This window comes from Mesoplodon bidens (assembly GCF_964165515.1).
Source record: "Mesoplodon bidens genome assembly, chromosome: 12".
Classification (NCBI taxonomy): Eukaryota; Metazoa; Chordata; class Mammalia; order Artiodactyla; family Ziphiidae; genus Mesoplodon; species Mesoplodon bidens.
In genome coordinates this window covers 24503216-24524451 of record NC_138168.1, presented here as the reverse complement: position 1 = coordinate 24524451, position 21236 = coordinate 24503216, and the positions used below count along the sequence as shown (strand labels likewise).

The 21236-nt window shown below is 50.9% G+C and overlaps 1 long non-coding RNA gene across 1 annotated transcript in view; it reads left to right on the top strand.

Moving 5' to 3' along the window:
- The first annotated feature begins 1706 nt into the window (after positions 1 to 1706).
- LOC308626426 overlaps positions 1707 to 21236 on the top strand; it is a 194381-nt gene continuing 174851 nt past the window's right edge. The window contains exons 1-3 of the long non-coding RNA XR_014017247.1: positions 1707 to 2325; positions 2427 to 2504; positions 2592 to 2666. This is a non-coding gene — a long non-coding RNA (uncharacterized lncRNA). The remainder of the gene's footprint in view (positions 2326 to 2426; positions 2505 to 2591; positions 2667 to 21236) is intronic.

Genomic DNA, 21236 nt, shown 5'->3' with positions numbered 1-21236 from the left:
GTGAAAAGCTGGAAAGTTATGAAATTATGACACATCCAACTGAATACTATGCAGGCTATAAACAAGAAGGTCATCTATATGTACTGATACAAAAAGGTGTCTATGATATTTACCAGGGGGCAAAGCAAGTTGCAGAAAAGGACACAGATCCTATTTGCATGTCAAAAAATACGTACATATATGTGCATAGAAAGTTTCAAAAACTGTTAATATTGGTTACTGTTAACAGTAAGGAGAAGATTCCCAGCGATATGAAAAGGAACTTTTACTTTGCTTTTTATATCCTTTTGTACTCTTTTAGTTGTTTTAATATGAGGAATATGCAAATTTACATTGTACATTACAAAATGGTTATTTTCAAATATACATAACGCCCAGCCAAATAAACACTTCATCGCTTAGGTTCCTGTTATAGAAATTTACTTTTCACTATTATCTTTTAGTCTGGAGTTTGGTCTTCATTTTAATTTTCTAAAAAGCCACCGCATATATTCATTCATTCGTTTATTCAACCAGTAGTTACTGAGCACCTGCTTTATGCCAGGCACTGTTCTAAGGCAGAAAAATAAAGAGCGGTGCACCGGCGGAGGACAATAAACAAACGCACACGTACATAATGACTAGTTGTTAAGTGCTATGAAGACCTGAATTTTCAAATGCCGAAATGTTCTAATGTCACCTGCTCCCGTGTGTGCATAGACGTACGTATATTTACCCGTACTTACTAATTAATGCAATCGTTGCTACTGAATTGAAGTGTCGTTTGGATACAGCATTCTGGGAAATTTCTCAAATTAATATTTCTCCTGCATGCATTAACAATGAATTTAGTACAAAAAAGATTTAAATAGCAAAGTCTTTTTTTTTTTTTTTTTGGTTGTGTGAATTTAGGAAAATTACTTAGCTACTTCAGGCCTCAGTGTTCTCCTCTACCAAGCGGAGGATTTACCTTTCGGGTCTCCCGTCTCGGGGTGAATTCTCTGGGCGGATCAGCATTAACAGCAGCGCCCTGCGCCCGGCGGCTTGTGGGTGGGGCGGGTCCCGCGGAGCGCAGCTGAGCCGCGTGCCGCGCGGCGGGCCGGCTCTCCCGAGACGCGCGGCATTCTCGCTGTGGACCGGAGGAGAAACACGGTGCTTTCACAGACTTTTTTCACCCGAGCATTTCTGCCCGCCAATTTCTCTTTCCGGGCGTGCAGCGGTCGCCCGGCGTCAACTCCCGCAGGCGCCAGCCAACCAGCCAGCCCGACTTCTCGAGCGGGTCACCGGGTGAGGCCGCCCTACACTCAAGTCCACTGCTACACTCAAGTCCACTGCCGGCCCCGAGCCGCCCCAGCCGTCGCGGGCAGACTTGGCTCAGGGTAGGTGGTAGCCTCGCCTGCAAAGGCGGCTGTTCGTTTAAATTCTGGCGCCACTCCCGCACCACGTACAGCCAGGCTCGGAGGCAAAGGACCGCGGCGAGCCAACGGGCGCGCGCCCGGGGCTGAGCGTGCGCACCGCGGAGGGACGGCGCGCGTACCACGCCCCGGAACGAGTTCCCGAAAGAAAAGAGAAGCCTGGCGCGCTCTTGCTCCTCCCGTCAGGAGCCGGCCACGCCCCCTTACTCTACAGCGCCCAATAGATGCGAGAGGGAGGGGCGGCCTCGTTCCGGCTCGGGAGAGACTATACAGGGAACTGCTGGCGACACTGGTCGGTCTTTTACGTCAGGACCTGGGAGCTTCCGGGTGGTACTAGGTAAGCGGGCGTTGCGGGCGGTTGTCCGAGCGAACCCGGGCGGCGCCGCTTAGGTTGGGGGATGCAGTACGGTGAAACGATTTCAGAAATTGGGACTTAGAGTGCGGTGATGAAAACTTGGAGGTGGGGAACGCGCCGCCGGGCCGCCACGTGTCCCGAGTCGTGGTGGCGGCCGGCTTCGAGCTTAGGCGTGCGGAGGCGGCCGCTGGTGGCTGCGGCGCTGCGCGCGGCCTGGTTGTTAACGCCCGGGCAGCCGCTGACTGAGCCTGGGAGGCGGCCGGCAGAAGACAACATTCCTGGGATTTGGGGGCGGGGGGTTACCCTAACGTTAAGAGCGAGAGGCCTGTGATAGGGTGTCTTTCTCCCATGGCCAGATCAACGGTTATTTCAAAATGGGTAGCCCCGGACTCGGCGTGAGACTTGAGTTGTATTGTGCCCAGGTGGCGCTGTGTGCAAATAGGATTATTGAAGGGGAGGAGTTTAGTGCTGAAAACCTTGAACTATGACATTCTGTGAGAACGCTTAATTTTAAACAGATGCCCCGCAAGAGCAATGGCTTTCGGTGGGACGGAGCTGTTCCGTGGAGAGGCAGAGGTAAGGGTTGTTGAGGGCTTAGTTTTTAAACCGAAGGAGTAAACCTGTTGATTTACAGAAACGATGATGGAGCATCATTTGAACTTAAGCTTCTTTTTTAGATGCAAAGGAAAGTTCCAAAACGTATGGGAGAAGGTTTGCTGGAAAATGACTTGGTTAAAACCTGACAATCTTACCAGGTGTGTATTGGACTCGTATTAATACTTTGAGTCTGCGTGTGTTTAGTCCACATGTAGAGTAAATGAGAAATTTTTTTGTCCTCGAAGGAGCATCCTGCAGGTCGATGAATACTAATGAAGCTATGACCGTCACCGATTGATGATGAACAGCTTCATTTGAAAGTAAGTTATGTGGCTTACAACATATACTATAGCATTCCGTAGTACTTGCCTTTTAATGTTGCTCTGGTTTGTGGTAAGTGTCAGTGTGATAGAGCTTAATGGAGTTTGGTCTGATCAATGAGGAAAGCTATCCCGAAGCAGATTACCTGAAGAACAGTATGTACGGATTCGGCAAGAGATACTCTGAAGCCAGGTGCCTGGGTTTTTAGCAACAGCTAAGCACGGAAGCTTAGGAGGAGGGGGCTGCTCAGCACAGTGCCTTGTCAGAGGAATCTTCCGCTTGCAGGGCCTACTGCTGGCAGATGCCAGGGAAGAGGAGCTTCTTGCTGGGATCTGCGAAGATGTTTCACGCTGCAGCTCCTTCCCAGACATCGGTGAGCCTGTTGATTGGGGCCGGTGGTCTTCACCCAGCACTTCGTTTTTTGGCCTCACCAGCAGTGGGCAGCGGCATGCGGCTGGGACACAGAGCACCATGGCATGCGACTCAGGCTTCCAAGGAAGCAGGACATCTCCAGGATCTCCATCTGAGCAGGTGACGTGGCTTTCCGAGGAGGGGCTCACTGGAGACACCTGGGCGTTCTCACTCCAGTTGTCTTCTGGCTGCTCGGGAAGGAGGTCCAGAGGCTCAGGGTTGCACTTGAGGGAAGTGAGGACCCCACTGGCCTCCTGGGGCCTAGATGTCAACGGTATATCCCCAGTGCTACGGTGGCCCCTCTTCCGACCGTCCTCTCCTTCGGTCTCTGTGTGATCCTCCATCTTTGCCAGGCCTCTTCGGGGCTCTTCTTGGACCTTCACCTCCCTCTCCTTTGGAGAAGGAAGTGGGAGGTGACTGGATGGTACCTGCTTCCTGACCTTGCCTACCGGCTCAGGTGGTGAACGCAGGAGGGTAAACTGGAGCCTGCGTGGAGGAATCCTGATGGCTCTCGAGTGGCCGAACGTCATGGAACTAAAAGCAGCCAGCACGGGCTTCTCTGGCGAGTCCCTCCAGTTCACGAAGAGAAGCAGCCGCAGGGCCTTGTACCTGGCCTGCCTTGTACCGCGCCTTCTTGGCGCAATGTGAAGGGCAGGCGATAAAGGCGATCGATGCTGGTGGGACAGCCTGCGACCAGGGCAGAAGGCACGCGCTGGAGCAGCGGGGTGCTCCCGGTCAGATGGGGCAGCCTCCCGGGAGGGCAAAACCAGCGGATGACGGCCCAGTGGGGCCCCACGGCGGGGCCAGCATTGGCGGGGCCAGGTACGTAAGTTGCACAGTAAATTTCCCATGTAGAACCGGTTGTGGCACCACAGAGAGAAAAGGTGTGGAACTATTAGAGGCAAGCCGGATATCAACCCTGTTTCTGGGAGGCAATTCTGACTACAAGGGCAGGAGATGCTCTGAAGCCAGGTGCCTGGGTTTGTAGCAGCAGCTAAGCACGGAAGCTTAGGAGAAGGGGGCCGATCAGCACAATCCCTTGTCAGGGGAATCTTCCGCTTGCCGGGCCTACTGCTGGCAGATGCCAGGGAAGAGGAGCTTCTTGCTGGGATCTGCGAAGATGCTTCACGCTGCAGCTCCTTCCCAGACATCGGTGAGCCTGTTGATTGGGGCCGGTGGTCTTCACCCAGCACTTCGTTTTTTGGCCTCACCAGCAGTGGGCAGCGGCATGCGGCTGGGACACAGAGCACCATGGCATGCGACTCAGGCTTCCAAGGAAGCAGGACATCTCCAGGATCTCCATCTGAGCAGGTGACGTGGCTTTCCGAGGAGGGGCTCACTGGAGACACCTGGGCGTTCTCACTCCAGTTGTCTTCTGGCTGCTCGGGAAGGAGGTCCAGAGGCTCAGGGTTGCACTTGAGGGAAGTGAGGACCCCACTGGCCTCCTGGGGCCTAGATGTCAACGGTATATCCCCAGTGCTACGGTGGCCCCTCTTCCGACCGTCCTCTCCTTCGGTCTCCGTGTGATCCTCCATCTTTGCCATGCCTCTTCGGGGCTCTTCTTGGACCTTCACCTCCCTTTCCTTTGGGGAAGGAAGTGGGAGGTGACTGGATGGTACCAGCTTCCTATCCTTGACTACCTGCTCAGGTGGTGAACGCAGGAGGGTAAACTGGAGCCTGCGTGGAGGAATCCTGATGGCTCTCGAGTGGCTGAACGTCATGGAACTAAAAGCAGCCAGCACGGGCTGCTCTGGCGAGTCCCTCCAGTTCACGAAGAGAAGCAGCCGCAGGGCCTTGTACCTGGCCTGCCTTGTACTGCGCCTTCTTGGTGCGATGTAAAGGGCAGGCGATAAAGGCCCTCGATGCCGGTGGGACAGCCTGCGACCAGGGCAGATGGCAGGCGCTGGAGCAGCGGGGTGCTCCCGGTCAGATGGGGCAGCCTCCCGGGAGGGCAAAACCAGCGGATGACGGCCCAGTGGGGCCCCACGGCGGGGCCGGCAGCGGCGGAGCCGGGTACGGAATTGGCATAGTAAATTTCCCATGTAGAACCGGTTGTGCGCCAAGCGATCCGAGAGTAGAGAGTAGAGTGTGAAAGCGGGAGAGCTTCTCCCTGGCTTCACCTCCTCTCCAGGTCTAGCACGCACTGGACACTGGATGGCTCAGGCTGGCGCTTGTGACATGTCCGTTGTACACGTCACAGAGAAAGGGCGGGGCGGGCGGCGCGTGGGGGCGGGCGGGCGGGGGGCGCGTGCAAGCCCAGCCCCGCCGGAGAAACCCCAGCCCAAGGGCAAAGGGCGGGGCCCCAGAGCCTGACCCCTCCTGGACTTTCTAGTGGCTGGGACTTCTCGCTGTGGGGGGCAGGTGTTTGGCACCGGATGGGCCACCGTGCGGACACTGTTGGGGACTGTGGAAGCCTTCTCCTCCAGAGCTCACCCTGCCTGGGCACCGGCTCTGCAGGCCCCTCAGCCCTGGGTGCGTATGGGCCAGCCCTTCCCCGCAACGGGGCCCAGAGACCAGAGCCTGCTCAGAGCTGAGGGCAGGAGGCACCCAGAGCTTGCCAGGCTGTGGACCAGCCTCCTCCAGGGACCTCCCCAGCTTCTCTGCGAGGCCTGGAGACAGGATCGCCTTCTCCAGGGCTGCTCAGCTGCCAGCATCACCATGAGCCAGGCGGCGAAGGTTTCTGAGCAGGGGATGCAGAGCCCTGATCCCACTGCATCCTGCACCCCACGATGTCCCTTCCTGGCAGATAGGTTCTTTCTTCACTTCTTTTTCAAAATCTGGTAAAACAACATTTAAACCTTCCACTGTTCTTCAGGGTATACAGATGCTAGTGGCTTAGCGGGGATTCGAAACAAGCCTGTGTGATTCCAGAGCTCGTGCTCTGGACTGTGGTGCCTCCTTATCACATATGCTTCATCTTTTACTTTTTGTTGTTGTTTTCTTGGAGTCCTTATGGTACTTAGCCCTAAGTGCCGTACATGTAACGAACACATACACTGCGCTGCAGGAGGTCTTCTTTTGTTCAACTCATGAATTGGTCATCCACCACACTGGGTTCTAGTCTCAGAAGATACAGGTCAGGGAGCACCAGTTGTCGGCATAGCAGCATCCCACATTTCTCATTGAGGCTTGCAACCCAGATGTTCCCTTCGGTCTAGTTTGAAGGATCCAGATATGTCAAGATGATATTCTAGATAAGCCATGGGCTATCCTGAAAGAAATTCACCAGTAAATTATTCCAGTTTCTCTGGCCTTCCTGGAGTATATCCAGTAAGGCATCTCATTCATGTCTGGAAAGCAAATATATCATTGATTGCAACTTCATTGTGGAGCGATGTATTGGTTTAAGGTACGATCAACACAATTTGGTCATTGTGAGTATGCCAGCTGGCTCCACTCTTTACTACACATAGGTAACTCTAGAGATTCTTATGCCCAAGAGAGGAGACGTACTCTTGGGTGTCTAGGGCAAGGGAAACATGTGTTGTTATTCAGGAGCTGGAAGCTACAGCATGACCGGAAAGAACTGAGAAATCCTGGTCTACACATCGCTTTCCCTTGTTTGAAACTTGTTTCTTTGGCTTGCTTCATTGCAGTGTTTTCTGTCTCCTGGGGCTGACATATTGTGTGTTCTGTATCACGCGTGTGACATGTAGAAGTTTCAGAACGCAGAGTCATATAGATCAGTCAAAATTTATTTATACGTTTTAGTTTAAAATCTATTTAAAATAACACTGGGCATAATTCATATATTCCAAAATTAGTTTGACCCTCTCTGCTCATGAGATTCTTTTTATGGTATGTGACAGCAAATTTGGACTTCCATCCCCAATCAACTTTGAGGTTGAAGGACACAAAAGGTTTTGCTCAGACCTAAATTCTGTCTGAAAAGAAAGGGTAAATGTTATAAGCCCTTTCTAACCTCTCCAGGAGCAGAAATGATTTACAGCGGTGGCATTTAACCATCATGCCTTGATCTCATTTGAGAAGAGTTCAGTAAGAAAGTGTCTTGATTTTTGTTTGTTTGTTCCCTGTTTTCTTGTCTTGCTTACCAACAATCCATTGTAATTCATGAGTTAGTATGGCAACAGGCTGAGTGTTCCCTGGAGCTCATTAAATGAACATTTTTCCTAAAAAAAAAAAAAAGAATTCCCACAAAACTGAAGTTAATTATTAATCACTAAAATGTTGGCCATGTTGATGACAATGTTTCTAAAACCTATTACACCACTCTGTCGATTGAAATCAGGAGTTTGAACACATTCCCTGTTTTACCACAGGCTGTATTGACCCCTCCTGCTCTCTGCTTGTAATACAATCTGCAGATCCTTAGGTCTGCTCTGCTGGTGGCTGGCATTCAGAAGCCACAGCCGCAGGGGCTACGCCGCTTCACTCTGGTAGAGATGGGTGGGCTCTGAAGCGCGCAGCAACTGTGACTACTGTCTGATGGCTTTTGCTTTTCAACAGAGACCATAACACTCCTGGCTTCAGCCCAGTTGTTGGAAGAGCTTCTTCACTCATCCATTTTCTCATTTTTTAGACAAGAGACGTGCGGCCAAAAAGGCTGAGTTCCTCACCACTAGACCTGCTTTACAGGAAATGCTAATTACACTAGCAATGATACACTCGCATGCATACTTCTACATATAAACTGAAGAGAAATATTTTTAAGTAATGATAAAGCCACAGCACTTTGTTTTCTGTCACAGCAAGCTCCCTCCTTCCTCTTAGGGAGGAACCCCTGAGGGATAGTATAGACCTGAGGGCATATCCTCTTCATCATTTAAAGACTATTCCTAGCCCTTCAGATACCCTATCTCTCAATGATGTTACGTGCCCAAAGAAAGAATGTCTTCTATGTCATCGACGACATTCATTGATTCATTCATGCATTCAACTATTTGACAGACATGTCAATGTTTACCATATGCTAGATGGATTGAGTGGCAGATAGAATGACTATTTTTGCACCATGAAATATTGGAAACAACAGACAACCCACAATGAAGTCAAAGAATTTTACAGATTACAAAAACGGAGGAAAAGTTTAGTTAGCACACTCGTTGATAAGAGTCATAACTAGCACTCAGATTTCCTGCTTTTCTCTGGTAGAAAGACATCTGGATATAAATTAGAAAGCTGACCCAAACCCCAGCTCAGTCATCTGCTAACAGTTTGATCTGGAGGAAGTGACTCACTTGTAAAATGGGAATATTATCTTTTTTCCTAGGATTACTATAAGAATGAGACAAGATGAAATACATGAAATATCCCAACACAGTGTGTGGCCCATGCAACATTATTTAGTAATGTATTCCCTGCGTGGTCCAGCAGAGTCTTCGTGACTGTCAATATGTTTCCCAAAAGGTTCCCATTTATCCTGCCACTGATTTCTTAAGGAATTATCGCTGTGTTCTCTGTCTTCCTGTAATTTCACCTCCAGAATGGCCAAGCTTCCAGCCTATGGCTGAATGATTCTTTCACCCTTCTCCTGGTATCAGGGTTGCTGCTGGCCTATACCGTGTCTTTATGGGCATACCCCCCTTCTCCCCACCCATGCCTAGGCAATCCCGCATCGAGCCACCAGGCTCTCAGCCAGGAGTCCTCGTGCAGGGCCCAACCACCTAACGTGGCCCTTCCTAGTATGGTCTGAAGCCCCAGGAAACTATTCTTATTTATTTATTCACTCTGTCAACGTTTAGGAACTAGCATCATCAACTAGCCTGGCCTGGTTGTTGGGACATAAAGATGGATGGCATAGGGTCCCTGCTTGCAAGGAGCTCACATTCTAACGGTATGTGTTATGTGATGATGTGGTTACCTATCCAACACTCATGTGAAGTCATTACATAGGTTATATCAGAGCACAGAGGAGGGAGGGCCTAACTAGCTGAGGGAGAGGAAGGTTATCTATAAAGGCTTCTCACGGACTCACAGATATAGAGGACAAACTAGGGGTTACCCGTGGGGAGGGGATTAGAGGGTACAAACTATTAGGTATAAACTGAACTACAAGGATATATTGTGCAACATGAGGAATATAGCCAGTATTTTATAATAACTATAAATGGAGTATAACCTTTAAAAGTTGTGAATCACTATATCGTCCTATAATTTATGTAATAGTATACATCAACTGTACATCAGTAAAAAATAAAAGTAAGGTTTCTCAAGGGCAGTCATATTTACACTGGGACACAAGGAAAGAGTTGGAGCTCTTCAAGTAGGAAAGAGGGAAAAAGCTTGGAGATTTCCAACCAGGCAACAGCTCAACTGGTTCAGTGTGGCCAGAGCCTAGGCTCCTGAAAAAGAGCGACGGAAGAGGATGCTACAGAAAGTAGGCAGGGACCAGGTAGGGAACGCTGATGTTCCTATCATGTAAGTGATGAGGGGGCTGTGAGTCTTGGCAAGAGGTGTAGCCTAATCATATTTGGGTTTGATAAAGATTACTCCACAGACAGGAAATCGAAGGGAGGTGGGGCATGACTTGAGGCACAGAGAGTGGTGAAAGCACTGATGAGACTATTACAATGGTCTTAGTGATGAACGATGAGAGTCCGAATCAAGGCAGTGACAGTGGGGATGAAGAGGAAGGAAGAGATGTGTGACGAGCTCTTTAGGAGGTGGAATGCCTCTTGGCCACTCACCAGATGTGGGAGTAGAGGTTTCCGAAACCATCTGGTCAGGATGATTGAATGGGATGATTGATGGGAAGCTTGGAGGATCTCTTAAAAACTGTTTATGCTTTAGCATAGAGGGAAAGAAACATGAATTCATTTCTGAATGCCTTGGTCTTGAGGGTCTGTGTAGAGCATCCAGGGAGAGGCCTGTGCAAGATGCTACAGTCATGAAGTCATCAGGAGCACGGAGCCTCTGCTTGGGTGTACATGAGTAGAAAAAAGTCTGAAAACAGAACCCCATGAAAGGCCAACCATTACGGTGGGCCCTAGGAAGAAGATGCTAAAGGCAGATTGCAAACGAGTGAGCTGAGAGGTCAGGAAAGATGACTAGCCACAAAAATGTCTTGGTGAAGTTACTTTAAAGGTTTTGGTAATATACAGCATCCTCTGAATATTCAGTGACAATAAGAAAGCTGAGCCATTGACCCTACATTTAAATGAATAATCCTTGTCACTTCCTTCCTACACAACATGACCTGTCAAAGATGTTCATAATTAGCTTGCATGCGGAGAAAAGTTTTGCACTCATTTGCTCTCATCATTGTTGATGATCTCTGATGAGGGGCGCTAGCCCACAACAAGTCATTTTACCATCTAGAGTGGGCTACAATAATTCTTCTGCCCATCGATGCTGCTCTGAATACGAATGACAAGAAAACTAACCATAGAGCCAGAGGGCTGGAAGGGACCGTTAAGATCATTCCAGGTCAATGTCCTCCATTTACGGATGAGGCCCAGAGATCATATGAACTGCCAAAGCTGGCCCAGCAAGACATGGTACGAAGACCAGAAGTCAGCCTTTCTGAGGCTGAGCCCAGTGTTCATTCCAGCACACTACCCTGCAAGCTAAAGAACAGACTGCATCCACCAAATTCGCCCATATATCATGTCTAGAACTTCTCTTTTCTAAGTACAAACTAGAGCCTAGCAGCATGAGAGGTTGTGAGTACTGCAGAACCTCAGGCTCTTCTCCAGAACTTCTGAATCAAGGTCTACATTTAACAAGATCCCCTAATCAATATGTATATGTTAAATTTTGAGAAGCATTGCTCTAGAACTCCGATTGTATTTCCCACAGAAATAATGACTTATATTCAGTGGCCAGTCTAAACTGTATACAGATGCTCTGCAAGTATTAAAAGTTGTTTTTCTAGAACCACATGTTCCAAATGTGAACTGCGTGTGCAAAGATGCATTTTCCCCAGCCGAGCTCTTAAACCAAAATCATTTCCCCCAACCCACCTTCCTGATTCTGCAATGACTTTATTCCCAAGTTACCTCTAGTAAGAGACAGAGATGAAAGATAGCAGAAGCATCCCTAAAGAAAGGAAGAGTCTCAATAAAAAAAAAAAGCTAGAACCTCTAGCAATTTCTAAGGGACAGTGCTTTATGATAAGGGGCTAAGGCTCTACCATAGTGACTGTTCCTACAGTTTACAAAGGACAGAAGCAGGATCAGATGAGAAGGGCTCTGCAAGCATCTGCAGCATCTGTGCAGGAGCCGGGACAAGGGATCTTACAGAGGCAGGGGGCAGAGCTGTCAGCCAACAATAGTTCTGGTTTCTGAGCATCAGCAGCTCAAGAGGGTCTCTTCAAAGGCTGATAAAGACATGGCTTGTGATGTGTAAGGGTGAGTCATTGATACAAAGGAGCATGTCTAGCTCACATGGTGATAAGGAGCTGCCTGTGATACGAAGCTAACGTTATGAATTAACAGGTTCCAAAATGGGTCAACAGAAGTACCCTGAGACCACTGGAAACGGCGGGCTTTTTATTTGTTGACCTGCCTTCTCTTACTTTTTTGGCTCCTTTTTAACTTCTCTCCCAGCTACCTCCAATGATTTTGTTTCCATTCTGAACCTATATAATGATGTGGGTGATCAAAACTCCTCTATAAATGTTTGTGACATTTTCTTAAAATGACAATACACTTATCACAGACCTTGCTTACAGTCATATGGAGAAGTTCAACCAGCCAGGTAAGAAACAGGCATATAGTGGTCCCACTTGCAAAGTAAGACACCTTTAAAGCAAGGGTTTTCTAATTTGGGTGTGCATAAAAATCACTAGGGATATTCTGGAACAAAAATAAGACAACATTCCCCAGATGCTACCATCAAAGATTTTTATTTCGTAGGCATGGTAGTAGAGGCTTGGAATCTGAATATTTAGTGACAACTCCTCCAGATAAAGTGATTCTGATGTAGGTGGTCCATGCGCTACACGTTAAGAAACCCCTGTGTAAGGAACGTTGGAAGAAGGATGTCCAAAGAGTGGTTATAAAAGGGAATGTGTGCCCAAGGCAGAGCCTACTCTTGCCCTAGGGCTGCCCCTGGCCAGGTCCTTGAGGCAGGATTGCTCTTTCTTGGGGATATGATTCCAGCTGGCAGCTGAGGGTGGTGGTGGCTATGAGTGGGGGGAAAGGGTCTGTCTGTACCAGACGTTCTGTATTTTATTCCTGCGGTTAAACTCAGAAGAAGCAAATTAGCCTGGACCTATCCCTGAGCTAATCATGTCTGGGACACATTTGATACAGCACCTGGAACCTGTGGCATATTTAATAATGTTATGACTCCCGCTTAGTGCTTTACAATAATACCCATTGTGTGCGTGTCTGTCATCTAAATGAAACAAGTCAGACGATCCCATTTATATCTGGGCAAAACGTATTTCATGTGGATGTATTTAAAATTTATTGATAAGTTGAATCTATCTTTGAAAATATACCCTCTGGTAATAAAGTTGACGTATACATTATATTCAAGAGATATTTTCCATGTGCAAAGCACCGTGTGCTGGTTCCTCTCTTCCTCTGGGGTCTTATAACACGGCAAGGGAATGACAACAATACATGGCAAAACGGGGCAAGAGCCATGGAGGGAAGTCAGAAGACAAGGGGCAAAGGAGGCAGAACTCAGGAGAGCTTCATGGAGGAGTTGCCCTTGGAGGTAAACTGTGAAAACAGTTACAGTTTCAACCAACAGATGGTGGGAGGTGGGATATGGGGCAGGTATTTCAAAAACAGGGGACAAAGTCACACAGACAGGGAAATACAGGGCAAGTTCAGGCAACAGGTAGTGGTAGGGAATGCACATAACTTTGAAGAAATCAGGAGGAAAACAAAGCTGTAAATATAGATAGAGCCCATATTTGAAAGAATCTGAAATGCTAGGCTGAGCAGTAATTTCATACTTGCAGAAGATTTCTTTCTTTCTGGAAGGAGAGCAGGGGGAATACAAGCGTGAGCTCTGCATTCAGAGCATTACTCTGGCGACAGTACGTAAGAGGAGGCGGAGCATGGAGAGAGCAGGAACAGGGAGACTAATTAGGAGGCTAGCGCTGTGGTCCAGGAGGAGGTGATAAGGTTGAACTGAGAAGGGAAGGGGCAAGGGGAGTGGTGCCTGAGACATTGCAAAGGTGACATATGGGTATTAAGCCTTCAGTTCCCAGGTGCACGGACATTTGTGCTTAAATGGATTGGTGGTTGCAACAAAAGTATGTGAAGTGTAAGGGAGGGGGGTGATTAGAGGCAAGAAGAAAGGCCAGATGACCAAAGCTTAGTGCAGCAGGTGCTGCCGGTGTCCTTAGGGCTCACCTCTCCGTGCACTGCTCATGGATAGCTTCTTTGTGCTGGCAGCTGCCCCTTGCTGCCTGAGGGCTCCTTTGGTGGCCACAGGTCACGGCGAGTTAAGACTCTGTGGGTGGCCCCAAGCGATGACAGGCTGGAGTTGGTACAGGAAGACCCCCGTTTCCTCACTCCTCAGGAGACACTCTGGGACCTGTTCTACCCTGTCTCCAGAGGTCCCAGCAGGCTCAAGCCCTAGTTACCCACAGTGACAACTGCTCCATTCTGCTTCCTTTACTGGCTTCCTTTCCTCCCCTGTATCACTGGCTCACTCCACTCAGGGCTTCCAGGATCACCTCCCAAACAAACTTTTTAGACGATTGGATTCTTCTCAGAATCAAACTTGGGGATAGAAAGATTTCAAGTGACAACTTAAAGGAAATACGAACAAATGGCTGCAAAGCGAGAGGCAAGTCACTGGAGATGAGCAGGTATTAATGCTGAAGGGCTTGGGATTGGACCAGAGTTTCCTCTGGGGATGAGATGGGAGACACTATACCAGAAACAGGGATGCAGCCGAGGGGACAGAACATCCAGGGGGTGGACAGAAGACGGGGGAAGAGAGAGGAGAGGATGCTACAAAAATCATGTCAACCTCCAAAGAGGGGAGGGCACTGAATGAAGACAGTGGAACCAGACCCTGGTCTGGTGGGATGAGGTCTTTTCTCGTTCAAGTTATTCTCTCCACCCCCCTCACTCTCAGGACACAGCAGAGCTGGATTGTTGCTTGATTGATTTGGGTTACATTCATGTTTTCAAAGTAGAAGAGGCACACTTGGGGTGAGTTCTATTCCCTGTAAAAGTGATGTAAGCCACCTAATGTCTCCTCTGCCCCGAATGTCCTTCTCTATCTCCTTCACCTAAAACACTCTGTTCATCCTTCAGGAGGAAGCTGAAGCTTCATGGAACCCAAGGAGCCTCCCACCTTGAGGATCATGGGTCTCCCGTTATCATTGCCTCTCCCTGCACCTTCTACTCATTTGTCCACATTTTCCTCTAGATAGTGATTTTCCTTCGTCTGTGGACCCAGTGCTTAGAACACAGTTGGTGCCTTATACATGCGTGCTGAGCTCTTAAAATCCAGCTCTTAAAAGAGCTCTGCTCTTCCATGGATGATCTTGCTCAGCCCTCACTGCAGCACTGTCAAACGGATGCTGTTATTATCCCTAGTTTACTGATGAGGACGTTGAGTTTAGAGAACTTGACAACGTGGCCAGAGTCATTCAGCCAATAACTGGCAGAGCACCAATTTAAACCCAGACAAAGGTCTCTGACCTCAAAATCTAGTTTCTTAGCCATTAAGCTTTCTCCCGTCTCTTGCTTTCTCTAGACTGAGTGATGTATTTAAACATAATGCAATTTTTAGGTGGTTTTCCCTTTTCAAAAAAGGACCAACGCACAGACGTACAGAACAAATCCATGGATACCAAGGAGGGAGGTAGGGTGGGATGAATTGGGAGATGGGGATTGAAATACATACACTATTGATTCTATGTATAAAATAGATAACCAATGAGAACCTTTCTAGAGCACAGGGAACTCTACTCAGTGCCCTGTGGTGACCTAAATGGGAAGGAAATACAAAAAAAGAGGGAATATATGTATACGTATAGCTGATTCACTTTGCTGTACAGTAGAAACTAACACAACATTGTAAAGCAACTATACGCCAATAAAAATTAACTGAAAAATAAATAAATAAATAATAGAGAAAACAATGTTAAATTAAAGAAGGACCAATGACCTTAAGGCAAACCCTTTCCTGACCCGAGCACAAATGCTCAAGCTATGCAATCGATTGATGTAGGGCCCCTGCAAGTGGCTATGACTGAATGGGAGAATGATCTCATAAGTGACAATGGCTTCCCCAGGGACAAGGCCCAACTTGTCCCCAAAATGCACAGTGGGTTTCACAAGGCACTGCCCAGGACTGAAATCTCTACCACTGCCTCAGGAAAGAAGCCTCACAATAAAGACCCCCTTTAGAATAGAGCACTTGAAAGCAGCATTTTTCAGTCCAGACGTGGTACTGCCTGATTTGCAATCTAATTCATCTTCATCTCATTGACCAGCCATGCCATTTACAGATGAAAGCTCTTGGAGGTAGAGGTGAAACTGAGTAAAGAAATATAAGGCTGTCATACCTGCCACACAAACCATATTGGCTAATAGGCATCTAAATATCAACAGTCTAGGTACCTAGACTCAAAGAGGTAAAATTGATGTTTTGCTTATGACTGGACTAGGACCAAGATTGTATTATTTTGTTTTTCTGTTTCATATCTGTTAAGAGCATTAAATAAGGGCCCTATTTGTGATCTGGATTATGTCACTGACTTACTGACTGAGCCAGCTAAGCTTATCACAGCCTCAGTGTCATCTTCTGTAAAGTGGGAGAAATACCTGCCTGTTCTTTCTCTCACCTGTACCAAAACTAGAACAAGAATTTATATAGTTTTAGCTGAGAGTTTATATGGTTCTCACCTGATAAACATCACACATGTGTCAACCATCCTTCTGAGGTGTTTCCCTCCCTTAACATGAAAATACATTTATTTCAAAACTGTTTACCTTTGGGAGTAAATATCTTTTAAATATTTAAGTATTTATGTAAACTATTTATCTTTGGAAAATGTTTCATGGCTCAGTTCCTATGTATGTTTCACGGACTATTCTATGTACAAAAAATAAAAATTCATCCATAAATGGATACGTTTTATATAGCTGAATTTACCAGGAAACAAGACATTCCACATAGCGTGTGAATTTCCCCCCAAACCGCGCAGGCTTGAACCGCAGCCCCGCGGCGCGGAGGCTGACGAGGTCCGCGCCGACGGCCGGCGTTGCGGGCTGGAGGCGGCGCGGGAGCGCCGCATCGAGGGGCCGGCCTAGCTGGCCGCCGTGTCCCTGCGTCTTCTGGCTGCGACGCGGGTGCTGTGCACGCTGCAGGGCCGGGAGGCGAGCCGGGGCCCGCAGGCGGCTGTGGGCATCGTATCCGCAGCCAGCGTCCCCGAGGCCGCGCGCGGGCCATGATCACTAGGGGAAGCTGCGCCGCGACAACGCGGCCGACTTCCTTCCGAGCTGTGAGAACCTGGCGCGTTGCAGGACTCGGTGGCTCTGCCCGCCGCCGTGTGCGCTTTCCCAAGGGAGGGCCTGCTGGACTTAACGCCGACCGCCTCCGCGGAGGGCACTGAGCGCCGCTCTCCAGCGCCCTCTGCCCCTGATCTGGATCCACAGCTTCCTCCAGCCACGGCTGGGCGAGACAGGATCTGGGCTTCACACCATCTGTTGTCTCTTCTGCAAGGACACTTCAACTCATCCCCTGGTTAAGAGAAATCAGATTATTCTTTGCATCCCATTCAGGTGTTCTGACAGAAATAAAGTTTACACAACTCGTGTTCCTGCGATAAGAAATAAAGATGCGACCTCGCAGTTGTGTAAAGCTCTTAAATGCTGTGTAGCTGCGTCGGGTGCGCTAAGGGACGTGGAGCTAAATGGGCTGGTTCTGAGACAGAGAGACTTAACTGTGTTAACAAGGGCACCGCAGAGAGAAAAGGTGTGGAACTATTAGAAGCAAGACGGATATCAACCCTGTTTCTGGGAGGCAATTCTGACTACAAGGGCAGGACATTCTCTGAAGCCGGGTGCCTGGGTTTGTAGCAACAGCTAAGCACGCAAGCTTTGGAGGAGGGGGCCGCTCACCACAATCCCTTGTCAGGGGAATCTTCCGCTTGCAGGGCCTACTGCTGGCAGATGCCAGGGAAGAGGAGCTTCTTGCTGGGATCTGCGAAGATGCTTCACGCTGCAGCTCCTTCCCAGACATCGGTGAGCCTGTGGATTGGGGCCGGTGGTCTTCACCCAGCACTTCGTTTTTTGGCCTCACCAGCAGTGGGCAGCGGCATGCGGCTGGGACACAGAGCACCATGGCATGCGACTCAGGCTTCCAAGGAAGCAGGACATCTCCAGGATCTCCAACTGAGCAGGTGACGTGGCTTTCCGAGGAGGGGCTCACTGGAGACACCTGGGCGTTCTCACTCCAGTTGTCTTCTGGCTGCTCGGGAAGGAGGTCCAGAGGCTCAGGGTTGCACTTGAGGGAAGTGAGGACCCCACTGGCCTCCTGGGGCCTAGATGTCAACGGTATATCCCCACTGCTACGGTGGCCCCTCTTCCGACCGTCCTCTCCTTCGGTCTCTGTGTGATCCTCCATCTTTGCCAGGCCTCTTCGGGGCTCTTCTTGGACCTTCACCTCCCTCTCCTTTGGGGAAGGAAGTGGGAGGTGACTGGATGGTACCTGCTTCCTGACCTTGCCTACCGGCTCAGGTGGTGAACGCAGGAGGGTAAACTGGAGCCTGCGTGGAGGAATCCTGATGGCTCTCGAGTGGCCGAACGTCATGGAACTAAAAGCAGCCAGCACGGGCTTCTCTGGCGAGTCCCTCCAGTTCACGAAGAGAAGCAGCCGCAGGGCCTTGTACCTGGCCTGCCTTGTACCGCGCCTTCTTGGCGCAATGTGAAGGGCAGGCGATAAAGGCGATCGATGCTGGTGGGACAGCCTGCGACCAGGGCAGAAGGCACGCGCTGGAGCAGCGGGGTGCTCCCGGTCAGATGGGGCAGCCTCCCGGGAGGGCAAAACCAGCGGATGACGGCCCAGTGGGGCCCCACGGCGGGGCCAGCATTGGCGGGGCCAGGTACGTAAGTTGCACAGTAAATTTCCCATGTAGAACCGGTTGTGGCACCACAGAGAGAAAAGGTGTGGAACTATTAGAGGCAAGCCAGATATCAACCCTGTTTCTGGGAGGCAATTCTGACTACAAGGGCAGGAGATGCTCTGAAGCCAGGTGCCTGGGTTTGTAGCAGCAGCTAAGCACGGAAGCTTAGGAGAAGGGGGCCGATCAGCACAATCCCTTGTCAGGGGAATCTTCCGCTTGCCGGGCCTACTGCTGGCAGATGCCAGGGAAGAGGAGCTTCTTGCTGGGATCTGCGAAGATGCTTCACGCTGCAGCTCCTTCCCAGACATCGGTGAGCCTGTTGATTGGGGCCGGTGGTCTTCACCCAGCACTTCGTTTTTTGGCCTCACCAGCAGTGGGCAGCGGCATGCGGCTGGGACACAGAGCACCATGGCATGCGACTCAGGCTTCCAAGGAAGCAGGACATCTCCAGGATCTCCATCTGAGCAGGTGACGTGGCTTTCCGAGGAGGGGCTCACTGGAGACACCTGGGCGTTCTCACTCCAGTTGTCTTCTGGCTGCTCGGGAAGGAGGTCCAGAGGCTCAGGGTTGCACTTGAGGGAAGTGAGGACCCCACTGGCCTCCTGGGGCCTAGATGTCAACGGTATATCCCCAGTGCTACGGTGGCCCCTCTTCCGACCGTCCTCTCCTTCGGTCTCTGTGTGATCCTCCATCTTTGCCATGCCTCTTCGGGGCTCTTCTTGGACCTTCACCTCCCTCTCCTTTGGAGAAGGAAGTGGGAGGTGACTGGATGGTACCTGCTTCCTGACCTTGCCTACCGGCTCAGGTGGTGAACGCAGGAGGGTAAACTGGAGCCTGCGTGGAGGAATCCTGATGGCTCTCGAGTGGCCGAACGTCATGGAACTAAAAGCAGCCAGCACGGGCTTCTCTGGCGAGTCCCTCCAGTTCACGAAGAGAAGCAGCCGCAGGGCCTTGTACCTGGCCTGCCTTGTACCGCGCCTTCTTGGCGCAATGTGAAGGGCAGGCGATAAAGGCGATCGATGCTGGTGGGACAGCCTGCGACCAGGGCAGAAGGCACGCGCTGGAGCAGCGGGGTGCTCCCGGTCAGATGGGGCAGCCTCCCGGGAGGGCAAAACCAGCGGATGACGGCCCAGTGGGGCCCCACGGCGGGGCCAGCATTGGCGGGGCCAGGTACGTAAGTTGCACAGTAAATTTCCCATGTAGAACCGGTTGTGGCACCACAGAGAGAAAAGGTGTGGAACTATTAGAGGCAAGCCGGATATCAACCCTGTTTCTGGGAGGCAATTCTGACTACAAGGGCAGGAGATGCTCTGAAGCCAGGTGCCTGGGTTTGTAGCAGCAGCTAAGCACGGAAGCTTAGGAGAAGGGGGCCGATCAGCACAATCCCTTGTCAGGGGAATCTTCCGCTTGCCGGGCCCACTGCTGGCAGATGCCAGGGAAGAGGAGCTTCTTGCTGGGATCTGCGAAGATGCTTCACGCTGCAGCTCCTTCCCAGACATCGGTAAGCCTGTTGATTGGGGCCGGTGGTCTTCACCCAGCACTTCGTTTTTTGGCCTCACCAGCAGTGGGCAGCGGCATGCGGCTGGGACACAGAGCACCATGGCATGCGACTCAGGCTTCCAAGGAAGCAGGACATCTCCAGGATCTCCATCTGAGCAGGTGACGTGGCTTTCCGAGGAGGGGCTCACTGGAGACACCTGGGCGTTCTCACTCCAGTTGTCTTCTGGCTGCTCGGGAAGGAGGTCCAGAGGCTCAGGGTTGCACTTGAGGGAAGTGAGGACCCCACTGGCCTCCTGGGGCCTAGATGTCAACGGTATATCCCCAGTGCTACGGTGGCCCCTCTTCCGACCGTCCTCTCCTTCGGTCTCCGTGTGATCCTCCATCTTTGCCATGCCTCTTCGGGGCTCTTCTTGGACCTTCACCTCCCTTTCCTTTGGGGAAGGAAGTGGGAGGTGACTGGATGGTACCAGCTTCCTATCCTTGACTACCTGCTCAGGTGGTGAACGCAGGAGGGTAAACTGGAGCCTGCGTGGAGGAATCCTGATGGCTCTCGAGTGGCTGAACGTCATGGAACTAAAAGCAGCCAGCACGGGCTGCTCTGGCGAGTCCCTCCAGTTCACGAAGAGAAGCAGCCGCAGGGCCTTGTACCTGGCCTGCCTTGTACTGCGCCTTCTTGGTGCGATGTAAAGGGCAGGCGATAAAGGCCCTCGATGCCGGTGGGACAGCCTGCGACCAGGGCAGATGGCAGGCGCTGGAGCAGCGGGGTGCTCCCGGTCAGATGGGGCAGCCTCCCGGGAGGGCAAAACCAGCGGATGACGGCCCAGTGGGGCCCCACGGCGGGGCCGGCAGCGGCGGAGCCGGGTACGGAATTGGCATAGTAAATTTCCCATGTAGAACCGGTTGTGCGCCAAGCGATCCGAGAGTAGAGAGTAGAGTGTGAAAGCGGGAGAGCTTCTCCCTGGCTTCACCTCCTCTCCAGGTCTAGCACGCACTGGACACTGGATGGCTCAGGCTGGCGCTTGTGACATGTCCGTTGTACACGTCACAGAGAAAGGGCGGGGCGGGCGGCGCGTGGGGGCGGGCGGGCGGGGGGCGCGTGCAAGCCCAGCCCCGCCGGAGAAACCCCAGCCCAAGGGCAAAGGGCGGGGCCCCAGAGCCTGACCCCTCCTGGACTTTCTAGTGGCTGGGACTTCTCGCTGTGGGGGGCAGGTGTTTGGCACCGGATGGGCCACCGTGCGGACACTGTTGGGGACTGTGGAAGCCTTCTCCTCCAGAGCTCACCCTGCCTGGGCACCGGCTCTGCAGGCCCCTCAGCCCTGGGTGCGTATGGGCCAGCCCTTCCCCGCAACGGGGCCCAGAGACCAGAGCCTGCTCAGAGCTGAGGGCAGGAGGCACCCAGAGCTTGCCAGGCTGTGGACCAGCCTCCTCCAGGGACCTCCCCAGCTTCTCTGCGAGGCCTGGAGACAGGATCGCCTTCTCCAGGGCTGCTCAGCTGCCAGCATCACCATGAGCCAGGCGGCGAAGGTTTCTGAGCAGGGGATGCAGAGCCCTGATCCCACTGCATCCTGCACCCCACGATGTCCCTTCCTGGCAGATAGGTTCTTTCTTCACTTCTTTTTCAAAATCTGGTAAAACAACATTTAAACCT